General features: G+C 40.5%; 1 long non-coding RNA gene across 2 annotated transcripts in view; it reads right to left on the bottom strand.

Annotated features, from left to right (window-relative positions):
* LOC134299299 (uncharacterized) overlaps window positions 1–27,578 on the bottom strand; it is a 51,066-nt gene that overhangs the window by 16,046 nt on the left and 7,442 nt on the right. The window contains exons 3-4 of one of the 2 annotated variants that reach the window (XR_010006484.1): window positions 7,335–7,451; window positions 4,001–6,597 (exon numbers count right to left, since the gene is read on the bottom strand). This is a non-coding gene — a long non-coding RNA (uncharacterized LOC134299299). Of the gene's footprint in view, window positions 1–4,000; window positions 6,598–7,334; window positions 7,452–27,578 lie in introns of those variants that run through there. The other variant, XR_010006483.1, reaches the window with a different exon arrangement.

Below are 27,578 nucleotides of genomic sequence, written 5' to 3'. Positions count from 1 at the left end.
AATTTTCTTCCTCCACAATATATGAATATACGAGGAAGAGATAGCAGAGAAGAACCATAAATAGGACACTGTTGATATATAGAAAAAGGAGGTAAATCAGAATGGACAACAGTGCCATGCGAAGGGGAATTTCTGGTTAACAGAATCCAGTGACAAAGTTGTGAGCGGCCTAAATAAGAATACACATTATAATAGTGAAGTTGGTGTCCAGCCAAGAATTAACTAGGGCATTAAATTGCTGCAGCTGAGGTCCTAAGAGCTAGCATTGATTTCTTTGCAAGTGGGTCTACAAATATCAGATTGGATTATTTTTTTACACTGGATGCTTATTTTTCTGAACTGTGTTAGTTTCTTCACAGGAACTGTGTGGTCAATGAAAGTGGTTTGGAGAGATCTATTACCTACTGCGGTAATGGTTGCTCAGTTTGAGGGGCTTCTAGGAAAGGAGAAAATGTCCAATCATGCTAACATATATCTTGTTTTCTAACCACTATTATTCTTCTGCCAATTAAATCATGAGTACCTTTTCTTTTTAAAAATCTAGTAATATAATAGTTGCGTAGTCTCTGCTGCAGATTGTGGAAAAGGTGTCCTTTATAGAGCATCTAGTGCTCTTGAAGGTTATACTGGTGAAACACAAAACCACTGGCAATGTCTACCAGGAGGCACAGTGGCGCAATGGGTTAAACCAGAGGTTCTCAAACTGGATCCTCAAGGGTTTTGGTCTACAACTCCCAAAAATCCCAGCCACTTTACCAACTGTTAGGATTTCTGGGAGTTGAAGGCCAAAACATCTGGAGACCCACAGTTTGAGAACCCAGTGTTTTTCTCCCCCAAATTATGTGTTGATGGTACAGACTGATAGAAAAGGTTCTCTGAGGTGACACGAAAGTCTCATATTTTGTAAATCACTCAGGCAACTATGCAGAAACAGCCTGGTATGGAAACATATGTGGCCATGTATAGTCAATGCATCTAAGAATTTGTAGACCAAACTTACGCTGATGATCACTAAAATGCTTATCTTTACTTCTATACTAAAACGTCAGAAACTCAGTGGAAGGAGCAAAGTGAATAATGGCATTTTAAAACTTGGAAATTAGAATAGGCTTAAGTAATGAATGGTCTTCCATACATCATAAGACTGTAAATTTCATAATTGCTAACAATTGGTTATGCTAGCTAAGGTTGATCAGAGTCACAATCCAACAAGATCTGGTTGGATTCCCCTCCCCTGAATTACCAGGGTTTGAAACCTAACTTAATCATGGAAATCTACCTTGGACAAGTCACACTATCTCAGCATCCAAGGGAGGCAAAGCCAAACTGACATCTGAACAAATCTTGCCAAGAAAACCCCATGATAAGTTTGCCTTGAATGGGAAATGACTTGAAGCAACACAACAACAGCAAGAAATATTGAGTATTGTTGGTAAGGTAAAGGTTTTCCCCTGACATTAAGTCCAGTCGTGTCTGACTCTGGGGGTTGGTGCATATCTCCATTTCTAAGCTGAAGAGCCAGCGTTGTCCTTAGATGCCTCCAAGATCTTGTGGCCGGCATGACTGCATGGAGTGTTGTTACCTTCCCGCCGGAGCGGTACCTATGGATATACAGTAGAGTCTCACTTATCCAACACTCGCTTATCCAACGTTCTGGATTATCCAACGCATTTTTGTAGTCAATGTTTTCAATATATTTTGGTGCTAAATTCGTAAATACAGTAATTACTACATAGCATTACTGCATATTGAACTACTTTTTCTGTCAAATTTGTTGTATAACATGATGTTTTGGTGCTTAATTTGTAAAATCATAACCTAATTTGATGTTTAATAGGCTTCTCCTTAATCTCTCATTATCCAACATATTCGCTTATCCAACATTCTGCCGGCCTGTTTATGTTGGATAAGTGAGACTCTACTGTACTCACATTTGCATGTTTTCGAATTGCTGGATTGGCAGAAGCTGGGGCTAATAGCGGAAGCTCATTCTGTTCCCTGGATTCGAACTAGTGATCTTGTGGTCAGCAAGTTCAGCAGCTCAGCAGTTTAACCCACTGCACCACCTGGGGCACCGTATTGTAATTCCCTAATAAATATGAATTGGCCCAGTCATTAACTACTTACATCTGTAATTTACCAGATTTACCATGGTCTTAATTTTAAGAATATGTGACGAATAGATTAAATCCTAAATCAGTCCTGTAAAACAAGAGTCGGTTCAGCCTCACTTCTACTGTTTTGAATCAGAATGGAAATTGTATATTCTGATTGCTTCTGAAGAATATTCTGTTAGGCAAGTAAAAATCCCACATGAAAGTAATGACATGACATGAGACATAGTAGGTGCATTTTGTTTATAGATCAACAAAAACACATATTAGCACTAGATGGTGCTCTCATCTACAGCTAAAATATTCACCAATAATTGGAAAGGAAAACAAGTGGTCCTCCTTCCTCCTGAGGAAAGTAATCCTTTTTTGATTTGTATTTGTGATAAGGTGGCTGGATCTTGGATATTTTGCAAAGAAACTGGAATTTCTACTTCAAACAGTAAGATCAAGATTCTGCAGTAATACTTTTATTTGTAACTTCAAATGGAGCTCCTCACTTTCCATGGGACTGCAACTCTTGTCCTGTATCCTTATGTTACCACCTCTGCCTCATGAGGAAGCCTACAAAGCTTCAAATAATAGTGTGATGTATTTTATACCTCTTGTTTGGTCCAATTAAGGCATTAACATGAATTTTGGGTCTTGTTTGTTATGCTTCATGGACAATAATATTTTTCTTAACATTACTTGAAGGAACAGAAATCTGAAAGCGGAGGTGTTCCTCCATCTGATAGTGGTTAGAATTTTTGTATTCATCCTATCTTTTACTATGCTGTTATTATGCTGCTTTTTGCTATGCTGTTATTGCTAAATACAGAACAAAGCCTGTTATGTTAATATAATGATGTTGTTCTTATGATGATGAGGGTATTTTAATTGAAACTATATGCTGTCTGGTTTATGGCATATTTAAGAGGAATACATGAATACACAAATACTCTCCTGTTTACACGGGAAACTATGAGGCACTTGGAATAAGATGAATAGACTTAAAATTAGGTACAAATAAGCTGAAGGAAAGATCCTGAGTACATTATGAGTCTCCCTTTGCTAGAAATTCAAAACCGAAAGACTCCCAAACTAGAAAACATTTTGCTGTTGCTGTCACCACCACTATTACCTTTGAGGAAAGGGGGCTAGTTACACATCCACACCTACTGCATTTTTCTCAAGTAACTCTTGCTCCATCACTGTTAGGAAGTGGAGGAGGAGGACTCCAGGTACTGTGGCCTGGCTTACACAAAGCTCCTGTTAAAAAAAAAAGGGGGGGGGGAGATGTTGGAAAACTCTGTGGGCCAGCCAGACCATGTCATGCTCTCCTTCTGCCCAGCCAATGGTAGTGCTGTGCAGTGGGTACCTGGAAAGGGGGGGGGGAGGATGAGCATGATATGGATAGAGTTTTCCAACACCCCCTGAACCTGTAACAGCCCGATGCATTTGGATTTTTCCTTTCCCTGACCTCAGCTTCCAAAAGAGCAGTAGAAATGGAGCTAAAAATAGCAGTAGTCCATATATGAAAGAACAGTAGTCCAAAAAGGGCTAGGGAAATGAAATCACCGAAGTCACGATCACAGGCATATATCCATAAGCATGAAAGCAGTAACTTTTCCCAAGGCAAAATTATTTCAGGAACATAGGCAAACACAGGAAACATGAATCATGAACTTGAGAGCTGAAACAGGAATCTGAGCCTTTTGGCAATATTGTCTGCTCTGAGAGACACCAAGTAAACATCACTTAATTTAAGCCCAAGCCCAACTAGAAGCCATGAGATCATGCCTCACACACTTGGGTTTCAAGGACTTCCCACGGAGTTTCTCTGACCGCCTAATTAATCTATCCTTCACTCCCTCCATGCAAAGACCTAATCTGATATTGCGGGAAAACTCCACATCAGCTGAAGGCCGATTCCCAAGAGAAATGGATTTCACCTGTTGCTAAGGAATGAACATTGGAATCCAAAACATCCTCTATCTCATCTTCAACTGCCTGCACTTATCTCTGATATAAGACCTGTATTTCTCCCTGATCACACACAGACTCCTCAGTAGGAAACCCATCATCCCCCTTGTCCTCTGAGAAATCCCCAGCCTCTTGCTGAGCCCAACAATGGGAAAGACAGTATAAGTGTCAAGAAACACATCACTACCTGGGCAAAATTGTATTTGCATCCATTTTCAAAGAAACGCACCCTTGTTCCATCCTCACACCTTTTTAACCAAGAGCATTTAAACCAGTGTTGCAGGCAGGCAGAATATAAATGTTTCTCATTGTAGACAGAACTTTATTTATTTATTTATGATATCCTGCCTTTCTCCACCCCAAAGGGGACTCAAGGCAGTTTTACATATAGGCAGCTATTTGATGCCTTAACAACACAATACAAAATTAAGACAATACAAAATCAAAATGGATATTTAAATAGAATAGAAAAATACAGTTAAAACAATTAGAGGCATTTAAAAATCATAACATAATAATTGACCACATAATCAACAAGCATAAATCGGGTCGTTCCTATAGTCATAACATGTCATTCCATATCTGTTTATTGCACAGGTTCTCCAAAGGCTTGGTCAAAGAGCCACGTTTTACTCTCTGATGGAAGATCGGGAAGGAGGGGGCTTGTGGAGATTTGTAAAAAGGCACCATGATGTAATGGGTTGACTGGAAAGACATGTGTCAGCAGCTTATTGACTAAGCTTGACATTCTGATTGGCTACTGTCTCTGGTTGCTACTAAGAGAAACAGTTTGAGATGGCATTTTCACCTCAGAGAGCGAAGAGAGTGCTGACTGGAAACAGCCAGGGAATTAATGGCTGCCAACTGAACTCTCTGAAGCCTAATCATTTTTAAGGCAATGAAGCATATTTAAAGACTGTTTTAAAAGGACTGTTTACTCCCTCTGTTCTCTGTAAGAAATCAGAGAGACTATTGTATATATTGTTGCTCTGTTTGATCTATTGAAGTGAAGTAATGTTATTATTACTTCTACTGAGATAAGTGTAGTGAGGCCACCACTGCCGCGACCTTTAGAACTTATTTTTACAGCTGGCACTGAGAATGATCTAAAACCATAAAGAGATGGTAAGTTAGCTTCTTCAGCCCATGTCTCTTGCAGACAAATTATTCTAAATGTTTGCAAATACATTGCAAAGTCTGCATCATGGAATTTATTTGACCACCCCATAATGTTCCAGGATAACAAATGTAGTTGTCAAGATGTTGCAAGCAAATCTGGATCACCACCAGTACCCAGGGTCATAGTCTGCACCGGGGCTTTTAGGTTAGAGGACAGTTCTTGCGGAGGGGGTGTGTTGTTACCCCTCCTAGGTTCCAAAAGTTGTATTGGGGATGTGGTTGCAATCTCTTCCTCATTCATCGCTAGTAGGTCGACTACAGGGCCTCCCTCCGGGTTCCTCCTAACATGAGAGGGCTCATCAATAGGTACTAAGTTTATCAACGGTTCAGCCAAGTCCTTGGTGATAAACAGCTTGTTCTTAAGGTGGTCCAACTTAAAGGTAATGTCAGATTGTTCATTGCAGGTTGAAGTAGTTGGGTCCTTAGGCTGTTTCTGTGTTGAAATACTGGAAATTTTGGCTGGGCTGGATTGCAGTCTGTTATCGCAAGAAGTCTCCCTGGGAGTGGTCAGACATCTGGCATGCAAAGGAGTTATCAAAGGGGTGATGTCCAAGTCTCGAAAAACCCGTGTTGGAGTTATTTGGAAGTTGTGCAGGAAAATTCTCATCTTCATCAGCATAGTTGGTATTGTGGGTTGCTGGAATGTTAGAAGGGAGTTCCATAGCTGAGGGGTCACCACTGAGAAGGCCCTGTCTCTCGTCTCCACCAATCACACCTGCAAAGAAGGCGAGATTGAGAGCAGGGCCTCCCCAGATGATCTAAAAGTCTGACATCGTTTGTAGAGGGAGATATGTTCAGACAGGTAAGCTGGGCCAGAACCATTTAGGGCTCTATAGCCCAAAGCCAGCACTTTGAATTATGCTTAGTAGCAGACTGGCAGCCAGTGGAGCTGACATAACGGGGGTTGTATGCTCCCTGTACACCGCTCCGGTGAGCAATCTGGCTGCTGCCCGTTGGACCATTTGGAGCTTCCAAACAGTCTTCAAAGGCAACTCCACATAGAGCATGTTGCAGTAATCTATTAACATTGAGATTAGATTGCAAAGCTCAAGAGAAGACAGTATTCTGTAGAACTATTTGTCATCATTTAAATACCAACCTTTCATCCAGTTCTTGTTTGACCAGGCTTGTGCTAAAGCAGTTGTGCAGAAATGAGAAGATAAAGGCATTGGGATGTTGTGTGGTTTCCGAGCTGCATGGCCATGTTCTAGCAGCATATTCTCCTGACGTTTTGCCTGCATCTGTGGCTGGCATTGTATGTCACGATCTCTTGGCCAGATGACATCAGAAAGATTTTTTCCATAGTAGGCCTTTCTGTAAATTTATTCATGGAAAGCTAGAACTGATAAAGTACATAGTTGTGTGTTGGATTTTTGTTTTTGATATTTTAGTTCCGAATATATCTAGGAAAAGGGCTTTTTAAACACTAGCAATAATTTTGCTTCTTCTTTTGAGAGCCCTGTATCCTTCACCCTATAAGAATGCTATTCATGTTTCTTGAATTAATGAGTGCTCAGTGTCTTTGCAATCCCGATGATATATGCCAGGAAATGCTTCACATTATAAATCACTATCTTTTACTGGACAAACCTGTTGTCTGAAAAAACATTGAACAGTGGAAATCACTGAATGGATGCTTCAACATTAGGACGGTGAGATAAATATTTCCATATATTTATGATTAACAGCAATTTACCTCGAAATCACTCTGAATCAGCATTCCCTCTTGTTGGTGCAAAAATATGCCAAGATGTTAATTCTTTGTATTTTTTTTCCAGTTATTTTATATAGTCAAATAAATAGTCAAAGAGCGCTTACATATTTTTGCATGCTTTTCCATATGTTAGTAGAGCTCATGACTGGGAAACCTTTAAAACACATTCATAGAATTCTTTTTTACATTTTCCTTTACCATATTCTCTATTATATACCAGTACCTTCATCCTAATTAATTTATTTCTATTTTTGTTTTCACTATCCAATAATTCTTAGCTCTTGTTATAAATAACTTTATTTTTTTCTTAGCCAAGATATGTATGTTTATTCAAGCATTTTATTTTCTTCCTCATATATATTCACCTGTCATTGTTGCCAAGCCTGCTTTCTGACTGATCCATTTGTCAGCCCTGCAAAGTTGCCTCCTCCTTGCCTTTGGTGAACTCCCTTCGTGCTTGTCAATAGGACTTGAATGCAGGGCTTCAAAAGAAGACAAAGAGAAATCTCTAAGAAATAGCATATATGCATTAACAGTACAATTTAGCTTCTTAACATAATCTTAAAAGAACCCCTTATAAATACACTATTAAATAATCATACAGTTCTCTCTTTGTCTCTCTCTCACACACACATTTCTGTCTTTTCCCCCGATAAGCTATTTTTTCTTTGTGTTTGAACCTCAAAATCATTCTCAGGTGGGTCTTCAATTATTTCCTAAATTATTTTTATTGTGGTTTTAGTAATGTATATAAAATAAGCAATCAAATTATGTCTGAATTTCATACTCCCCCCCCCCCCCAAAAAAAAGGTTTTATACGACATCTGGGAAGGAAGGACTATATCTATATCTATATATAGTCTATATATGTTGTCTATATACAAAAAACCACAAAAGCATCTACATTCTAACCACTACTGATACTACACTGCTGCTAAATACTTACTACAGGTAACAAAACATAAACTAAAAAGAAAACATAATAATAATAATAATAATAATAATAATAATAATAATAATAATAATAATACCCGGGGGGACTAAGAGTGGATTACAGTACATATATAAGGCAAACATTCAATGCCTTTTAATACAGTGAACAACAACATATAATAGACAAAGGTAAAGGCTTCCCTCCCATCTCCGATGTCTGGAGGCGATGCTCAACTTTGGCCAAGGAAAGGTGCTCTTGTTCCATTTTTCCATGCCAAGGAATCTGTTGTCTGTAGACTTTTCCAAAGTGTTGCTGGCATGTTGCATGGGACACCTTTTTACCTCCCCACCGAGACGGTACCTATCGATCTACTCCCATTGCATGCTTTCAAACTGCTAGGTTGGGAGAAGCTAGGGCTGACAGCGGGTGCTCACCCCGATTGACGACTTCAAACTGCCAACCCTCTGGTCAGCAGATCTCCTGCAGCTAGCATTTAATCTGTTGCACTACTGCGGCCCCTTACAAGGATGTAGACATATCCAAAAATAATAAACTCCTAATAAACAAAAAGACTTATCTATGAACTGTTCACTGCCTGATGGTTTTTACCTCTATTTATTCTACTCCTTTTCAATGCTACTATATAACATTATGTGACATTATTTTTGTTCCTGGGTTATAAATGTCATTTCCTTATTAGTTCTATCACAAAAAACCTGGAAAAGTTTTATAAACGGCAAAAACTTGGGTTTTGTGGGACGTCCTGCAGCACATTTTGCTAGAGTTTTTCAATGAAGATCTCAAACAATTCAACCTAGTTTGTTGCAGTCACAAAAACAAAGTTTCTGGAGTAGAACAACTACTTTCAAAGTAAGGACTGCACAATTAAACAGGAAATAATGCTTTCAAACCAGGAACAGAAAATGTGAATCTGAGACTTCTAGGGAACCAACAACTGAATGAAAAACTGCTGGTGACTTTCTATTGCTTTGCTATAGAGAGTGTCCTAACCTATTGCATCTGCTCATTGTTTGGTAACTGGACAGTGACAGATAAGAAGGCACTCCAAAGGGTCACCACTACTGTACAGAGAATCATTGGTTGCCCTCTCTGCTCTTTGGAAGAACTTTATAAGTCCCGCAGCCTTAAGAAAGCTCAGAGCATTCTTGGGGATCCATCTCACCCAGCTCATTCATTTTATTTAACTATTGCCATCTGGCAGACAGTACAGAGTGATAAAGACAAGGACAAAAAGACAGAAATAGCTTTTATCCTAGAGACATATCTAATATCCTAGAGCTGTAACTATATTGAACTCCATGGTTCCACACTGATGTGGCACTGAGGGCTGTGCGGTGGTGGTTGAGGTGTGGAGGGATGGGTGTGTTGTTTTTATGATGTGTGCTGGGAAAAGCCTTTAATTTTGTTGTACAATATACAATGACAATAAAGTTAAGCTATTGAAAGTGTACTATTGCTGAAACATAACTCAAAACAACAACATTAAAATAGGGAAAGCACTTTAGTACCATAGAATAACAATCATAATTCTTACCCACCTCTCTCCATGGATTAGAGAACAATGACATCATTTTAAAACTCATAAACCAGTTTAAAGACATAACATCAGTTTAAGATAATATATAAGGCCAATACAAACAGTCAGTTCATCGTTTAAAATTCATATTTCAAAAATCATCTGACTAGGCATGCTCTGAGAGACTGGTTTTTAATGCTGTTTTAAATTCAGACAGCTGTTCAGAAGAACTATGACTTCAGAGCCAGAGATGTTCTTCTGCTTATCCACCTGCTGTCTGCGTTTCTACACACAGTCTTCGAAACCAAGGCTTTTGAAATGACCCTGAAGGATCCATGTATTAAAGACTATTTTTCTTTATTGCGTGTTTGTTGTAGTATAACACAGTCTCCAACGCTTTGCGGTAGGGCTCTGTAATAAACCTTCTTCTCGTCCTTGTGCAAGATTGAAGTAGTGCCATGGCATCCTCTCCTTCCACTCACAGCCCTTCGGGTCCAAGATAGTATTGTTTGTTCAACTTGAAACACAGTTCAATTAAAGTTCATTAGGTGATTAGGAATATTATTTTGCTGAAGGAAAAAAGTGAAATACGGTACAGATCATACAGATCTGTCCTCTAAAATGTTTGGAAAATGGAGGCTCTTTTATCCAAGTGGACTTTAAAGAGTTTAGTCATCCGTGTTGTGGGAAGAACCTCCCTTTAAACAGACCAATACCATACCTTAAGTAGATATTCTAGGAGTATTTTAATAAAAGAATCACACTCTTCTCACATACAGAGCAAAATTTATTTACAGTATTTATATTCCGCCCTTCTCACCTCGAAGGGGACTCAGGGCAGATTACAATGAACACATATATGGCAAACATTCAATGCCGACAGACAAACAACATATATAGACAGACACAGAGGCATTTAACATTTTTTTTCCAGCTTCACGATTCCGGCCACAGGGGGAGCTGTTGCTTCACTGTCCACTAGTGGCTGTACTTCCTCATTCCTTTCCTCGTGTTTTGCTGGCAGTTTTTTTATGATGTTGTAAATTAGTTAAATTAGCCTCCTGCATAAAGCGTACCTAAATTTCCCTACTTGACAGATGCAACTGTCTTTCGGGGATGCATAGGTCAACAGCAAGCCGGGCTATTTAATGGTCGGGGGCTTTGAACTCATGACCTCTCGGTCAGTAATGATTTATTGCAGCTGCGCCACAGCCCGGCCCAACATGGCCTGTACTTAGGTCCCATCTGTTGTTGTTCAGTCGCCTCCAACTCTTTATGGCCTCATGGACCAGCCCTTGCCAGAGTTCCCTGTCGGCCATCACCACCCCCAGTTCCTTCAAGGTCAAGCCAGTCACTTCAAGGATACCATCCATCCATCTTGCTCTTAGTTGGCCCCTCTTCCTTTTCCTTCCATTTTCCACAGCATCATTATCTTCTCCAAGCTTTCCTGTCTTCTCATTATGTGGCCAAAGTATTTAAGTAATTAAGGAAAAATTAAGTACAAAGTAATTAAGGAAAAATATAGCAGGATAGACTTATATAATCCAGTTCAATGCAGTTACACTGCATCCTGAAATTGCATTATATGGCAGTGTAAATGAGGCCGTAGTTGTTGATTCAACATGGACTCCATGTATCCAGGCAATCCTGTTGCTGTAGATCAGCAAGCAGCTGAGGATTTCTCTGAATTTTCTGACATGTTGGAGGATGAGGAACCTGCTGGATTTCACAGTGATGAGTCTGCCAGTGCTAGGAGAGATGATGTTTTGCATTCCTGTGAACATTCCCAAGCAACCAGGAATAGTGAAACCACTTCCCTTGGGAATAGGCCTTTGGCTGAAGGGGAGTTCTCCCGAGAAGCCAGATTAGGTTTGAGAACAGAGGGAGAAAAAAATAGACTAATTAGACAGTCTAAGAGAATCCATGAGAAGGCCTTGAAGCCCAGATGCATTCGGCATGATCTCATGGCTACTAGGTCAGGTTTAAATTAAGTGATGTTGGCCTTACACTTCTTAGAGGAGACAATGTTGCCAAAGGATAGCTGTCTCAGCTCTCAAGTTTGGTGCTCTTGGCTTTATATGTACTTTGTCCTTTTTGGATTCTTGTTATTTTTGTATTTGCTTTTCTCCTGACCTTTTTGAAATTGGCTTTTCCTCCTTTTGCTTGCTTTCTTCAATAAACATTCTTAGATAGAAGTATTGGTCTTGTGCAGGGGTCCCCAAACTAAGGCCCGTGGGCCGGATGCGGCCCTCCAAGGTCATTGACCTGGCCCCTGTCCTAAACTTTAGACTTAGGATTAACCTAAGTCTACCTGGTTTTTGGAGGTCTCTTTGCTTATCTGTGGTCTTGAGATCATCTAGATGGTCTTTGAAGGTCTTTTTGCTTAGCTACGGCCTTATGAGACCATCCAGATGGCTTTTGGAGGTCACTTTCCTTACCTAGATGGCCGTCTAGATGGCCTTTGAGGGTCCCTTTCCTTACCTATGGTTTTATGAGATCATCTAGATCAGGGGTCCTCAAACTTTTGAAGCAGAGGGCCGGTCCACAATCCTTCAGACTGTAGAGGGGCCGAATTATCATTTGGAAAAAAAAAAACCGAACAAATTCCTGTGCACACTGCACATGTCTTATTTGTAATGCAAAACAACAACAACAATGAAAGAACAATACAATGTTTAAAAATGAAAGCAATTGTAACCAACATAAACCTATCAGGATTTCAATGTGAAGTGTGGGCCTGCTTCTGGCCAATGAGATAGTCAAGTTAAGTAGGATTGTTGTTATTGTGTGCCTTCAAGTCATTTCAGACTTTGGGTGAGCCTAAGTCTAAAATTATTTATTTATTCATTTACTACATTTATTTATTACATTTATATCCCGCCCTTCTCACCCCGAAGGGGACTCAGAGAAGCTGTATGTACATACAATATATTATTGCTATATTATTAGCATAGCACAATATTAGCATTATATATTACTATATTGAACTATACCACTATACTGTAATATATGTAATATATAATGTATAATTAATATTATTATATGGTATTATTATTAATATTATATTGTATAACATTATAATATTACTATCAATATTGTATGTATATACAATATATTATATTATTTAAAATGATATAAAAATATTACATTATAAAACTGAGGTTGGGGGCCAGATAAATGACCTTGGAGGGCCGCATCCGGCCCCCGGGCCTTAGTTTGGGGACCTCTGATCTAGATGGTCTTTGAGGGTCTCTTTGCTTAGCTACGACCTTATGAGACCATCTAGATGGCTTTTGGGGGTCCCTTTCCTTACCTATGGTCCTATGAAACCGTCTAAATGGCCTTTGAGGGTCCCTTTCCCTACCAATGGTCTTATGAGACCCTCTAGATGGTCTTTGGAGGTCTCTTTGCTTACCTATCATCTTATGAGATCATCTAGATCAGGGGTCCCCAAACTAAGGCCCTCCAAGGTCATTGACCTGGCCTCTGTCCTAAACTTTAGACTTAAGGTTGACCTAAGTCTGAAGTGACCGGAAGGCACACAATAACAACAATCCTAATTTTGGACTATTTCATCCTAGTCCGGCCCCCCAACAGTCTGAGGGACTGTGAATTGGGACTGTGAATTTTCTGAGGTTCACTAAGCAGGGGTATCTTTGGGCATTGGGAGGGGGGAGGGATAGCGTCCCTAAAAATACTTACGCACTATTAAGAAAAATTTGTATCTTTGTACTAAGGAACTTTTCACATGTGCTGCCGGAATCACGGCAATTCCAGCGGTGCTCATCCGGGGGCGTGGGGAACCCATTACCCCACGCCCTGCATTGCCGACTCACCTGAGTCACCATCCCATGGGGAGAAGCGTTCACCATCTGGCTCCTCCCCCTTGATTCAAGGCAACATGGAAAGCCTCCTGGGTTGACGCAATGATGGCATGCAACAGTTTGTCTTCCCCTTTAAGATGGAATCCCGTTGGAAGTTGCAGTACATCATGTAATGGGAGTCGGTGGGCTCCATCATAAAAGAGGAGGCAAACTGGTGCATGCTGCTGATTTTGTTCTCGTCTGTAAGAGCACGCCAGTCTGTCAACGTTTCACTGAAATATAAACTCAGTTGTGTGGGATAAACATGTTTACACAATGCAGCCTGCCTTTTTTCTGCATATCATATTCTCCCAAAGCTCTTTAATATTTTTCGATTCCATCATTACTTTTCAGTGTCCCATTGTTTTACTTTACAATGCGAATTGCAGCTCCACCCAGCTTAATGGAGTCTGTGCATACGGATGAGCTTTCCATGTGTCTATCGACCATGAATAACTTGCTAAATAATTGAAAAGCCGAGTCCCTTGGCCACCCAGTTTTCTCTTAGACTTGGCTCTCTCCTTCATTCTTTTAAATTCAAGAGTTGATGTGAATGGAACTGATAAAACATTTTGAATCAAGATGTTGTCTTTAGCTTTTTTATGGCCTGTAAATACATGTGCTTCTGCTTGTTAAATCATAGTTTTATGTTATTTTTAAACGTATTCTAGATTGTGATGCCAGATACTGTATATATGCCATGCACACATGCATGCCTGCCTCTACCTCCCAGATCAATGTTTGTTGCTTGTTTACCTTGTACTTCTACAGCTCCAAAACAGGGCCTTCTGAAATATATGGTCAGTTGTAGTAACATCTGTGTTATTTAATCAGCAGACTTAGCTTAACTGGCTAAAAAAGGGCCACAAGGAACAATCCTTGCCCAAGGAGTTTAACAGATAAGATTGGTTAGTTAATGGGATGGGTTAGTAAGTAGACAAATGAGAAACAGACAGATTGGCCAGGATCCTGAGTTAAGTCCATATGTAAAGCCACCCACCACTGAATTTCTGGGTAATGGCAGGTTACCAGCCTAGCACTTGAAATGGATTTCAGAGTCTTACAGTGAAGGTGGGAGGTATAAGCACAACACTGCAAGAGCTGACAGCTGATGTTATCCATGTGTAAAATGTATGTCCAGGAATATGCTAAAGCTGGCTGCAGATACTATAACCCTGTGCATACTTTGACGGGAGTAAATACGGTTCACTCCATTGGCACTAAACCATCAATGCTCTAGTTCTGAAGTATATGCAAACAGATTGCAACAGTAGGCCTGCATCCAGTGCTTGAGTTCAAGTAGAGTAGATTGTTGAATCAATGGAACTTACATAAATATTGACTTATAAATTTAGCAATTGGATTGCCGTTCCTTCTCCAAAATCCCTTCTTGTGTTTGAAACTGCAACAATTAGATTGCATACTAGGTAAGGTAAAGGCAGGGGTCCCCAAACTAAGGCCCGGGGGCCAGATGCGGCCCATCGAAGCCATTTATCCGGCCCCCACGGCACAAGGGCAGAAGGGGGTTGGGCAAAATGACCCAAGGGGTCTCTTCTTCGCTTACAACCCTTATTATTATTATTACTATTACTATTATTAATAACATTGAGGCTGGATGGCCATCTGTCAGGGATGCTTTGGTTGTGCTTTTGGTGCACAAAGGCAAAAGTGGGTTTGGCTAATGGCCCAAGGGGTCTCTTCCAAACCTCTTTATTATTATTATATTATTATTGTTGTTGTTGTTGTTGTTTTTATTGTTATTAACATTGAGGCTGGATGGCCATCTGTCAGGGGTGCTTTGCTTGTGCTTTTGGTACACAAAGGCAGAAGGGGATTGGACTCAATGGCCCAAAGGGTCTCTTCCAACCCTCTTTTTTATTATTGTTGTTGTTATTATTATTAATAATAATAATTATTGCTCGGTGGCCTCCAATGGTCTGAAGGATCGTGAACTGGCCCCCTGTTTAAAAAGTTTGGGGACCCCTGGGTAAAGGTTTCCCCTGACATTAAGTCCAGTCGTGACCGACTCTGGGGGTTGGTGCTCATCTCCATTTCTAAGCTGAAGAGCTGGCGTTGTCCATAGACATCTTCAGGTCATGTGGCCGGCATGACTCCATGGAGTGCCATACTAGATTTCCACAATGCAAGCATCTACATTGTTTATGTGAACTCTGAAAGAGACTGAGATATTTCCAGCTATTTTTCATATGACCCCAGTGACACAGCGGACTAAACTGCTGAGCTGCTGAACTTGCTGACTGAAAGGTTCACAGTTCGAATCCGGGGAACAGGAGTGAGCTCCCGTTATTAGCCCCAGCTTCTGCCAACCTAGCAGTTCGAAAACATGCAAATGTGAGTAGATCAATAGGTACCACTTCCACGGAAAGGTAATGGCGCTCCATGCAGTCATGCCGGCCACATAACCTTGGAGGTGTCTACGGACAACACCGGCTCTTTGGCCTAGAAATGGAGATGAGTACCAACTCCCAGAGTCGGACATGACTAGACTCAATGTCAGGGAAAACCTCTACCTTTACCTAATGACTCTTTAAATACAGAAACTCCTCTCCAATGTCTTTAAGCAACACAATGTCATCAGGGGATACTCTGGATTATCATTATACAGGGAAGTATCTTCTCATACAGGCAAGCATTCAGGATGTGCTTGGCATACTGAAAGTGTATACCATTCCCAAACCATTTTGTTAAACCAAACCGTGCAGTGGGTGTGGATGAAAAATGACGAGGTGTTGACGTTTGTGTATAGAAAGGTGTATTATGAAAACCTTCATGTGTTGGGTAATAGCACACTTGAGGCAACTTTCAGGTTGTGTAACTGCTGGGACATGCCTGGTAGCATGGTTTGTGTTCTTGTAGAGAAAAGCTGAAATGGAGAAGTCTTCTGGTCAGCAATTAAAACTGTGTCGAGAAGAGAGCAATCATCTGGTAGTTCATATGATATTGGCATGTTATGGAATACTAGAGTAGTAGGATGTGATTTAATTTTATTCCATCTTCTTTATCTTTTTTCTAAAGTTACACAGGATTCTTTTTTTCAGTTTCTCTTCATGACACCTTATCCATAAAGCTGAGAAACAGTGATTGCAATTTAGAACAATTTAGTCAACAAAAGACAAATTACAGAGCAAGACTGAGTTCCTAGCTATGAAATGGGGCAGGAAAATAAAGCAGTGGAGACATTTCAGGGTTGGCACTATATGTTATCTTTCAGTATTTCTACAATATCAGAATAACTGTGTTATAATTCAGATTATTCAGCGCTGAGGCTGTCCCGAATTCAGCCCACTAGCACAAGGCCTACTTATAATATCAATCCTATCCTATCCGGTTAGTCATCAATTCACTCCTTTAGGCTTCACACAAATCTACTATCCTGTTTTTTTTTCTTTTTCATTTTGTCCATGTGCTTGTGGATTTCAATGGCATATGGACAATTTTGACAGAAAGGAGGAAACTATGAAAATGAACAAAACCTGGTTATATGTATTAAAAACATCAGAATCAAGAAAGTAAGTAGTGAACATCACTCAGAAACAGGAGGACCCAAGACAGCAAGCAATCAAGTGCCAGTTAACACCTCTCAAATAGAGGATGCTTCCAGGCAACAGAGGCCAGGCTATCTCTAGGCAGATTCCCTCACCTTCATGGCTACTCAATGCTAGTCAAGTTTGCCGATGGTAATATTCTCATTTGCTTTAAGCAGACAAGGGTGCTTTCTCCCACTCTGGATGGTCCACAGATATATAAACACCCCACTTGCTTCTCTGCCAATAGAACCTCTGAAGATGCCACCCACAGATGTAGTTGAAACATCAGGAGAGAATGCTACTGGAATATGGTCATACAGCCCAAAAAATTCACAGCAACCCAGTGATTCTGGATATGAAAGCCTTCGACAACACTATCATTTTTAGTGGTTTACATGGGAGTAACTGGTTTATATGGGGTCAAGTGGTTGCTCCTCGCTTAAGCGTGCTTCTGCAATGGTGGCATGCTCCTCTCCCACTGCTACAGCAAAGGGAAGGGGAGTGATCCTCCGCCCACTTTGTTGTGAGTAAACCATCCTTCCCTGGGCTTAACTGGGACTGTGGCATTCACAGAAAAATAATAATAAAGGGATCTGTGATGTTACATAGCAAGTAGCAATGGAGATGTAAACAAAAACAGTAATGCTCACCACCCCAGCAACCGTTCCCACCGCTTTCCCCTGAAGCCACCTGATCTAGATTATGCACATGTAACAACACACAGGAACATGCCAGATTTTCCTGGAAACTGTGGAACAAGAAGTGATTTTTGGGATATTGCATTAAAGCCTAAAGGAAGCACATTCGCTGCTAAAGGTATTCTATGTGGTGCGTCAGGATCAAGACAGCTATGAGATATGATTTTTAAAAACAGTGCAGGTCCTAGGGCTAAGCTCTGACAAGAAAGAGCTACATTTGTACCAAATGTATCTCAGTAGCTGGTAAGTCCCATGTCCGCAGAGCAATGAACCCCTCTTGGCTTTTAGGGACCCTTTTAACACTATCACTAAGATTGCACTTAGCTAAAATGGAATCATAGTGATAGTATGAAGGGGATCCTAACAGACAAAGGTTGTGCCTTACAGAATCCATAAGGAGGAGCATTTGATCCAGACGACTCTAGTGCCTGACCAATTTCTTTCCATGTTTCCATGTTACCACTTACATTGGAATCATAGGACTATAACTGTGTGATGGGGGCCCTCATGGCTCGGGCTGTGGCGCAGGCTGGAGAGCAACTGCAATGAATCACTGCAATGAATCACTCTGACCAGGAGGTCATGAGTTAGAGGCCTGCTTGGAGCCATGCTTGTCTTGTCTTTGTTCTATGTTAAAAGGCATTGAATGTTTGGCTATATGTGTAATGTGATCCGCCCTGAGTCCCCTTCGGGGTGAGAAGGGAGGAATATAAATGCTGTAAATAAATAATCTATATATATAAAAGAGTGATGGCATCACGGCGACCAACAAAACAACAAAACTACAGGCCCCCCAACCTCGAAATTTGACAACACAACCCATCATCCACGCCTCTAGGTTGATACAACAAAAAGAAAAGAAAAATAAAGTCCTAATTAGAGGGAGAGGAATAATTGCTTTTATCCAATTGCTGCCAGTTAGAAGGCTAAGCTCCGCCCACTTGGTCTCCTAGCAACCCAATAAAAATAATAAAAAACACTAAAAATAATTAAAAACACTAAAAAATTAATACAATAAAATACTATAATAACAGAAAACAACTAAAAATAATACAAGGAAATAATAAAATATAATAAATAAAAAGATAACTTACAATACAAATAATTTAAAAATACAAATAACGTCAAATAAAAATTCCACAACAATTTTTAACCAATACCACCACCACTTTGCCACAGCAACGTGTGGCCAGGCACAGCTAGTAAAATAATAAATGACTTCATCACACACAATAAAATCAGCGTTTCTACAAATTTAAGAAATGGCAACCCACTGTGTCCTTCACAGGATGCAAGTGTCAACTGTGGGGGTGAGATATTTTGCCGTTTCTAAAGTGTTGGTGTTTCCAATGCTTCCTGAGTCGATTGGCATGTGATTTATTTTTAAATTATCCACATAGAGATGGGCCAAATGGCTAATTTCCCAGAGTGATATTAATCACTGTTGCCCGCTTTTGTTACCCACTTGTAAATAAAACAATGATGCTGTGTGTGCGAGAAGCTGAAATGCCCATTTCCTCAGATCACCAGTTCAAAGGCTTGGGGAAAGGGTAAATTTAAAATCACTTCTTACGATTGCCAATGCAAAGGCTCTGGGAAATATGAAGGTTAATTTAAAACCACTTCCTACGATCTGGGGTGGTGTTTTTTGAAAAGATATATATGAACAATCGAAATCCTGGCGGGACAATGGGAGGAAATCTTAGTGCAAATGACCCCAGGGAAAGTGCCACTTTAAGAAAGGTGCTTCTGTTTCAGTGGAAGGGTCTTGAGTGCCAATGACCCCAGCGTCACCTTAAGAGAGGTGCTTCTATTTCAGTTTAAGGGATTTGAAGTCAGTGCTGTCTTAAATGATGTTTGAAACAGTGTGTTGGTAACCTTGAAATTGATATTTTCGCCTGCTCATGTGAAGGGAATTAAACAGATGGTTGAGTTAGAACAGTGGTTCTCAACCTTTCTAATGCCGCAACCCCTTAATACAGTTCCTCATGTTGTGGTGACCCCCAACCATAAAATTATTTTTGTTGCTACTTCATAACTGTAATTTTTCTACTGTTATGAATTGTAATGTAAATATCTGATATGCAGGATGTATTTTCATTTATTGGACCAAATTTGGCACAAATACCTGATGTGCCAAATTTGAATACTGGTGGGGTTGGGGGGGGATTATTTTGTAATTTGGGAGTTGTAGTTGCTGGGATTTATAGTTCACCTACAATCAAGGAGCATTCTGAACCCCACCAACAATGGAAGTGAGCCAAACTTGGCACACAGAACTCCCATGACCAGCAGAAAATACTGGAAGGGTTTGGTGGGCCTTGAACTTGAGTTTGGGAGTTGAGTTCACCTACATCCAAAGAGCACTGTGGACTCAAACAATGATGGATCTGAACCAAACTTGATATGAATACTCAATATACCTAAATGTGAACACTGGTGGAGTTTGGAGATCATAGACCTTGACATTTAGGAGTTTTAGTTGCTGGGATTTATAGTTCACCTACAATCAAAGAACCCCTTGAACCCCACCAATGGTAGAATTGGTCCAGACTTCCCACACAGAACCCCCATGATCAACAGAAAATACTGGAGGGATTTGGGAGGAATTGACAGTGATTTAGGGGAGATGTAGTTCACCTACCTCCAGAGAGCACTGTGAATATGTGTTTTCTGATGGTCTTTGGTGATCCCTCTGACACCACCTTGCAACCCACCATAGAGGTCTGAACTCCCAGGTTGAGAAACTCTGAGTTAGAAGCTGCAGGAGGCAATCTTAGTGTGATGGGAGTGAGTAATTTTTTTTGTCTTCTTTAAAGACAGAACCCTATGAAATTCCACCTTTTCCCCTGCTTTTCCTCATTTTCTCCAGCTCAATGTGATGAAGTCCTATATCTAGAAGGGCAAAGGAGCTACCCATGGTTCTGAATCTATTCAAAGATAGTGTTCGATACCTCACATGGCTTAATTAAAACTAAGACCAAAAGTAGATTCACTAACACTGTGATAACTTTGAGTGGACCCTCACCGCACCAACCTGGACACCATCAGCCACTACTGTTTCAAAGGAAAACTCATACAAAATGATAATATTGTTTCCTTGCTCCACCTGCATCCAAGTGAGCATTCAAGAGCATGCGAAAGCTGAAAAGTTGAGATTTCAGAGGAAACCTTACCCCAAACTAAAAGGACTAATACCCTCCACCAACAACATTTCTTTCTCTAGGTTAAGATGTGCACACATCAGAGCATACTGGATGCACTGATGTATGCAAACAAACTCACAGAGGAGCTGAGTCATTTATGGTATATGGATAGGAAGATGCACTATGCTATTCTTGGCAGCCTTTTAAATTATGGATGCAATTGTGGCCTCTGGCCATTTCCTGAGAAATATAAAAGAGAACCGCAGTGTAGACTTTTAAATGATTTAAATAGTGTTACGGAAATATCCATGGGTAGCATTACGGAAGTATCCAAAGGTTTATCTGAAATGCCGAGAATGAAAACTACATCACAATTTAAAAGGAGCATCCATTTATCCATCCATTATTTTGGAGACTATTTTAAGCATGTTTTTATCTCATGATTCAAAAATATTATCTAGAAATAAATGGAAACACTGAAGACTTTCTTCGAGCACTATTAGTTTCCCTCAGCTTTTAACATCGTACTTGTATTTTCTAATATCACTGTAATTTGCTGCTATGGGTTCTATGAACAGCAATTGTCCATAGGCAAAAATAGGAAATGTATGTATGTATGTATGTATTTATTATATTTGTTTATACACCATTTTATCTCCCCAAAGGGGTCTCAAAGCGGCTTGACATAAAAGCATTAGTATACAATTTAAAATATATAAATATGCAAAATTATAATAGAATTAAACACAACCAGCACTAAAAAAACCACAGCTAAAATCCATCAAAATAGTTGAATACCACAGCATCCCCTGACTAGATCTTAAACACCATAATCTTGAAAATCCTGTCTGAATAAAAAGAAACAACAGCAGGGAAGGGGCCATTCTGGCTTCCCTGGGCAGGGAGTTCCAGAGTCGAGGGGAAGCCACCGAGAAGGAAGATCCGCTGTCTTGTTCCCACCAACCAGGTTTGAGATGGAGGTGGGACTGGGCGAAAGGCCTCTCCTGAAGATCTCAGGGCCTGGGCAGGTTCGTACAGGGAGATGCAGTCAGCCAAATAGCTGGACCTGAACCAGCTGAGGATTTAAAGGTCATAACCAGCACTTTGAATTGTGCCTGGAAACAGACTGGTAGCCAGTGGAACTACTGCAACAGGGGGGTTGTCCGCTAGTTAGCAACAACCTAGCTGCAGCTCTTTGAACCAGTTGAAGTTTCCAAACACTCTTCAGAGACAGCCCCACGTAGAGTGCATTACAGTAATCCAGGTGAGGTGTAACTAAGGCATGTACCACCGTGTCCAGATCTGGCTTCTCAAGGAATGGGCGCAGCCGGTGCACAAATTTTAATTGTGCAAAAACCCTCCTGGCCACTGCCAATACCTGGGCCTCCAGGTTCATCACTGAGTCCAGGAGGACCCCCAAACTGAGGACCTGTGTCTTCAGGGGAGTGAGACCCCATTCAGCACAGGCTGGATCCCTATTTTGTTTTGCAACTGTTTCAATTTGTTTGCCCTCATTCAGTCCATTATTGATGACCGGCACTGGTTTAAGGTCAGGACAGTTTCCTTAACGTTAGGTGGAGTAGTAGAGTGGGGTGTCATCTGCATACAGGTAGTAGCATACTCCAAAATTGCAGATGATCTCTCCAAGCAGTTTCATGTATATGTTAAACAGCATGAGGGACAAAATGGAACCCTGAAGTACTCCACAGGTCAACGTCCAGGGGTTCAAATAGGAGTCCCCCAGCAGTGCTTCATAGTCCCAATCCAATCTCAGTGAGACGACCCATAAGAATACAATTGAGAGCCACTGAGAGGTTCAGGAGAACCAACAGGGATACATTTCCCCTTTCTAGCTCTCTACATAGGTCATCCAGCAAGGAAATGGTTAAGCTCTCTGAAGCTGTAGGTGGTATTACTGCCTATTACAGGGAAAACCAGCTCATCCCTAATCCATCTAAAACGCAAATGTGTGCTTTTCACCTTAAGAACAGACAAGCAGCTCTAAGGATTACCTGGGAAGGAATCCCACTAGAGCATTACAGCACACCAAAATACTTAGGAGTTACCCTGGACTGTACTCTGACTTATAAGAATTGCCTGACTATCAAGCAAAAAGTGGGTGCTCAAAATAATATCGTATGAAAGCTGACTGGTACAATCTGAGGATCACAACCAGGTATAGTGAAGACATCTGCCCTTGCACTTTGCTACTCTGTGGCTGAATACACATGCTCAGTGTGGAATACATCTTACCATGTTAAAGCAGTGGATGTGGCTCTTAATGAGACATGCCTCATTATCACAGGATGTCTGCGCTCTCCACTGCTGGAGAAATTATACTTTTTAGCTGGTATTAAACTATCTGATGTCCACCGGGAAGTAGCAGCCAGCAATGAAAGGACCAAGGCATTGACATCTCCGGCCCATCCCCTGTTCGGATATCACCAAGCATGCCAATGCCTTAAATCAAGAAATAGTTTTCTAAGATCTACAGAGATACCTCAGCAAGCAAGAGCCCAAAAGTGGCAGGTTAAAACCCAGAACCTCAATCCATGGCTGATACTAAATGAGAGATTCCCTCCTGGGCACACAGAAGACTGGGCAACTTGGAGTGTGCTGAATAGGCTGTGTTCTGGCACCACGAGATGCAGAACCAACCTTAAGAAATGGGGCTACAAAGTGGAGTCCACGACATGCGGGTGTGGAGAAGAGCAAACCACAGACCACCTATTACAATGCAGTCTGAGCCCTGCCACATGCACTATGGAGGACCTTCTTACAGCAACGCCAGAGACACTCCAAGTGGCCAGCTACTGGTCAAAGGACATTTAGTATAATACCAAGTTTTTAAGTTTGTTTGTGTTTTTAAATACATTACAACTGTACCCTCAGTTCACTTCTGATACTATAAATAGATCCACCAAGGCGACCAGCACTGTCTCTAAACTTTTAGGATGTATTCACACTGCTGGCTTCTCATACAATTTGCCTCCTTGGACAACATTTACATTCCAAACAGATTAGTTTATATCAGAGTAAATTGTTCTTGAGATATGTTGGTTCCAAATGATATAGGGCTTTATGTACAAGGACTATTTAAGCGGAGATGTTCTGAACAAGTGATGTATTGATCTTGCCATCAAATGATGGTCTCTTTGAAGTGCATGGGCCAAATGGTAGGATTTTCAAGACTAGTACTTCTCAGACTTCAGCCCTATAGTTGTTGTAGACTTCAATTTCCAGGATCACTGAGGCTTGTAAGTATTGTACTAAAAAACACATGGAGGGTGCAACTCCAAGTACAGTAGCGTCTCACTTAACCAACATAAACGGGCCGGCAGAATGTTGGATAAGCGAATATGTTGGATAATAAGGAGAGATTAAGGAGAAGCCTATTAAACATCAAATTAGGTTATGATTTTACAAATTAAGCACCAAAACATCATGTCATACAACAAATTTGACAGAAAAAGTAGTTCAATATGCAGTAATGCTATGTAGTAATTACTGTATTTACGAATTTAGCACCAAAATATCAAGATATATTGAAAACATTGGCTACAAAAATGCGTTGGATAATCCAGAACGTTGGATAAGCGAGGGTTGGATAAGTGAGACTCTACTGTATATGTATTACACTCTGAGCTTCAGAGCGTGAAGATAGTACTGAAATCTTCCTTCCATTCATTAGTTTTTGCTTACAGTAATGCCTTATTCTAAGATGGAGCAAACTGGCAAAGGCTTTTCTATGTGAAGGTAGAGCTTTTTACATTTCTTCCCTCAGATTTGAACCATGTGGGCATTTCCTTCTTAACCATTCCCCCTTTTTGATTTAATTCTTCTTCGCTGACTTTTCCTTCCTCACTTCTCAGTAGAGAGGACAGTTATCCCATAGTATTTTTTTTACATTTTTAAAGGCATGCTTTAGCTTTCAAGACATGCACAAGCAGCACCACGCTCCTTTCCCCCTCTTAAAACATATGGTTAATATTTGGCTACCTTCTGCAGCTTTAAAACCAGGTGTGATGTAACTCCCCATAAAAGTGCACCCTGGGGTGATAACCGCATGCCTTCTTGCTCTAGACTTCTCTTTCCTATTGATAAAAGTTTCTCAATAGACTAAATGACCAGTTACTTCCAGTTGTTACTTTTGTGCTACTTTTGTTTGTTTCACAATTAAGAATAGAGAGATTTTAAACATTAACCACTTTTCCCTGACTGCCTTTTAAAATTGCCTTTTCGACAGCAACGATGTAAACAAGATGAATCAGTGAACAATATCATTGTTCTCCTGGAAAAATAGGGCAGCCTATAAATAAAGTTTATTGTTATTGTTGTTGTTTTTGTTGTTATGGTGATGCCTTTGTAATGCATCTTTTTTTAAGTTAAAAAATAGTCCAGTAAACAAAAGAATTGACATGGAAAACAACTTTGAATATGTTTTAAGAATTTTAACTGTTTTTAAAACCATTTATATTTAATTCTATTTTAATGTTTGTATATTTTTAGGTTTTAAATTGTATTGCACTGGTTTTATTGTGAACCACTTGAAGTATCTGTTGTAGGGAGAAAAAGCTGGGTATAAATAAACAGAAGCAGCAGCAGCAGCAGCAGCTGCACTGAGATTAAATAAATATTGAAAAGCAAAACAAAATAATATTCCCATGAAAGAGTCATGTATAATATAAACAAATTCCTCACTTTTGAGCAATCTCTGATAATCCACTCCTTGTTATTTATGTTTGTAGCTTTGCACTGATGCTTAGCTGCAACCCATGTCTGATTGTGAAATAGCAGAGCAGTTGATATATACAAGGGAGAGAGGCATATGTGAGAGATGCATTCTAAGATATGTGGCTCCTTCAGGATCATCCTGTTACCTAAGCCATCATGTCTCCTGTCAGCCTTCTCTTCTGCAGACTAAACATGCCCAGCTCTTTCCACCGCTCCTCATAGGGCTTGTTCTCCAGACCCTTGATCATTTTAGTCGCCCTCCTCTGGACACCTTCCAGCTTATCAACATCTCCCTTCACTTGCGGTGCCCAGAACTGGACACAATGTGATTCCAGGTGTGGTCTGACCAAGGCAGAATAGAGGGGTAGCATGACTTCCCTGGATCTAGACACTATATTCCTATTGATGCAGACCAAAATCCCATTGGCTTTTTTCGCCTCCGCATCACACGTACTGCTGTTGAGCCAGGTGCCCCCTATCCTGTATCTTTGCATTTCATTTTTTCTGCCTGAGTATCTTGCGTTTGTCCTGGTTGAACTTCATTTTGTTAGTTTTGGCCCATCTCTCTAATCTATTCAGATCGTTTTGGATTCTGCTCCTGTTTTCTGGAGTGTTAGCTATCCCTCCCAATTTGGTGTCATCTGCAAACTTGATGATCGTGCCTTCTAGCCCTTCATATAAGTCATTAATAAAGATGTTGAACAGAACCGGGCCCAGTACGGAACCCTGCGGCACTCCACTCGTGACTTCTTTCCAGAATGGAGAAGACGCATTGGTGAGCACCCTTTGAGTTCATTCGCTTAGCCAATTACAGATTCTCTTTTGCCTAAACCATATTTGACTAGTTTGTGTGCCAGAAGGTCATGGGGGACCTTGTTGAAGGCCTTACTGAAATCCAGATAGGCTACATCCACAGCATTCCCTGCATCTACCCAGCTTGTAACTCTCGCAAAAAAAGAGATCACATTAGTCTGGCATGACTTGTTTTTGATAAATCCATGTTGACTATTAGCGATGACCACATTCCTTTCTAAGTGTTTGCAGACCACTTCCTTAATTATCTTTTCCAAAATCTTGCCTTGTATCGACGTGAGGCTGACCGGACAGTAATTGTTTGGGTCAGCCTTTTTTCCCTTCTTGAAGATAGGGATCACATTTGCCCTCCTCCAATCTGCTGGGACTTCTCCCGTTCTCCAGTAAGTCTCAAAGGTGATTGCCAATGGTTCCAAAATGACTTCCACTAGTTCCTTCAATAAGAAGGAACCATGCTGTCCGCTCTTAACAAAGCTAGAGATGTCCAGCAAGATTAATATAGTCATGGCCCCCAGCAATCTCCAAGCAAACACAATCCAACAGGGCAATTTAAGTTGTCACTTTTGCACAACTAGGTCAGAACCCATGTCAAAAAGGGTTCAGAAATATGCTCTGAATTTCTCTGCTGCCAATTCTGCCCCAGCGATTAAGCAGAGGGAGGTAGTTGCTTCAGGCATTAGGGGCTGGAAGGTGACAACAAAATGTAGGTAGGAGAGAGAGTTGCATGCCACATGGCTGGCCCCGCCGCTACTCCTAAGCAAGCCTGATGCCTTAAGGTGTGGTGGCCAATGCTGTCTCCTCACAATGTGCATGGATTTGCTGATGATCCAAACTGTGAGACAATTAAATCAAAGTTATGACAAGGTTACATTGTGGAACATACTGATTTTCAGGTTTTACTTATAATGCTCAGAATGAAAAGAGCCATGTAGTACTTAAACGCAACCAGGAAATACCTGCATCCTCTAATTTTCACTGGCTTTTATTGAACTGTACTCTTTACACCAAGTGAATCAGTCATAGTAGTCATCATGATGTGATTTATTCCAATCCTTTTAGTGCAGAACATCATAAAATAGATATTTGTAGCTTGCAATAGTTATAGTGAACAAGGCATTTTTTCTAATTGTGAGAGTCTAAGTAGTTAAAACTTTTCTTTTACTAGGCACACTCTGTCAGCTAATTATTCTGAAATTGTTTATCTGAGAAGGCTCTTGTACAATCTCTGGCATTAGGTTTACTATCAGTAAGCTTGGCAGCTCTTTTAGATGTGATGCCTGATGTTAGGTGGAAGATCGGCAAGATGCCCATGAATGGTTTATGTATGTTGATTTAC

This window comes from Anolis carolinensis, chromosome 5 (assembly GCF_035594765.1).
Source record: "Anolis carolinensis isolate JA03-04 chromosome 5, rAnoCar3.1.pri, whole genome shotgun sequence".
NCBI classification, from domain to species: Eukaryota; Metazoa; Chordata; class Lepidosauria; order Squamata; family Dactyloidae; genus Anolis; species Anolis carolinensis.
Note: the sequence above shows the minus strand (reverse complement) of the source record. Positions and strands in the feature narration are given on the sequence as shown.